We start from the raw sequence: 1,947 nt of genomic DNA on the forward strand, positions 1-1,947 counted from the left end.
GTTCACTGATTCTCTTCAAAACAGTGGTTCTGGCCCAGCAGGGTTTTGAAGGATGAATGAAGTTTGAGGAAGGGGTGCGGGGTGGAGCTGGAGGCCTTAGCAGGGCAGGATCTGGGCTGAGTGGGACTGCTGGGGGTAGGAGGGAGAATGGTGGGGTGGGGGCTGACGTGTCTCTTTCCCCAGGCCTGGTGCCCTCTCCAGAGTAAAGTCTTAATGGAGAGTGACCCTGGCCACTGGTGTCAACATAACTGCTGTGAATGTGGGCTCAGATCACACAAGCTGTGTGACCTTGGGCAAGTGGCTTCCCTTCCCTGAGCCTCAGTTTTTTTTTTTTTTTTTGGTCTGTTAATTGGGTATAAAAATCTTACCTCAAGAGATTGCTGTAAGGATTAATGAGATAATATATACAAAATGACCGACTCATAGTAGGTACTCAGGGCTAAAAATAAATAGCAGTGATGTATTAGTACTTCACCAAGCTTCCCACCCCTACAGGAGTCCTGAAGAACCTCTATTCTGTGGATGTGTAGAAAGCACCTACTGTGTGCCAGTGTGAACAAGAAAGATGCGCCAATCCTAGGCTCCAGTGCTGTACTCAGTCGTGGGTGCTCAGAGCCCCTCACGTTCTGCCCCCATCAGACCAGCACCCTCCCGCCAAGTCTGGCCTGTGGGAGGATAGCTCTGAAGGGACGGATGGATGCCTTGTGTAGGGCCAGCTGCGCGCATGCCCTTCTTTGGAGAGGGGCCCTGGGATCCTGTGCTATGTGGCCCGGGATTGGAGAGACAGAGGTGTCCTTTCTCTTCTTCCTGTCATGGGGTGACTGGCTCTGGCTTGGAGGGAGGGCTGTGACTCACCATGACGCAGGACACTCGGTCACAGCTGCTGATGCTCCCAGCTGGCAGCCTGGCAGCTCTGGGGGCAGAAGAGACAGGGATGAGGACCCTGGCAGAGAAGATGGGGCAGTTTACAGGGGAGAGGATGCCTGGGGAGGCCGCTGTGCCCGCTTCAGCCTAGGGCAGAGACAGGTGGATGAGGCTGGGCAGTAGCCCCAACCAGGGTCCCTCGCTTAGCAACTCAGAGATATGTCTGGGGTGGCGCTCTGGCTATCCCAGCCTCCAGCATTCATGCTGGTCAGTTCTACACTGACTCAATCCTTTCATTGTACAGATGGGCGTTCAAAGAGGGACAGGAGCTTGCCCAAGGTCACACAGCAAATTGGCGGCAGAGTAGGGACTAGAACCCAGGCCTCCTACCCATCAGCCAGGCTTGGCTGTAGCCTGGGACTGGGCCACACGGGAGTGGACAGCTGCCCCTTGCATGGCCATAGCCACCTTCCCAGTCCTTGAAATTTTGCTGAAGCAGATGATTCCCCAGATTCCCAGATAGCTCCAAGATGTGTGGTTGTCCTTCCCCGGGGGCAGGCTGTCCTTTCCCAGCTCAGCCCACAGCCCATCTGCCCTGTGACCTTCCACTACCCTCCCCCAGTTCCCTCCTTACTCCATCCATCCATGGGGGAGGGGAGAGGGAGCTCCAGGTGGGCGAGGGGGCCAGGGGAGGGGGCCCAGTCTGTGCCCTTCACACTCTGAACCCTATTCTCCTTCATGATTTGGGGGATCCAGTCAGAGACCCCGCTCCTGTGCCCTGTCCCACTTGTTCCTAGTCAACAGCGGACATCCGCTGGTCCCGAATGCCTGGCCCTGGGCCGGGCGCTGGAGCGTGGACAGCAGATGCTGCAGGGTTTGATCGGAGAAAGATGAATCAACGGGAGCCGTTACAGAGATGAATCAGACTCAGTCCCTGGCCAGGCAGTCCTGGAGGAGGGGGTGGTGGTGCCGTGTGAGGGGAGCCACGTGCGTCAGGGTGGACAGCGGAGCAATCCATGCCAGCGAAGTGTGGTGAGAGGAGAGCTGCTTCTGCCAAGGATCTGAGGATGGTTTCAAGGCAAC

The sequence above is a fragment of the Camelus ferus genome, chromosome 13, assembly GCF_009834535.1.
Source record: "Camelus ferus isolate YT-003-E chromosome 13, BCGSAC_Cfer_1.0, whole genome shotgun sequence".
Classification (NCBI taxonomy): Eukaryota; Metazoa; Chordata; class Mammalia; order Artiodactyla; family Camelidae; genus Camelus; species Camelus ferus.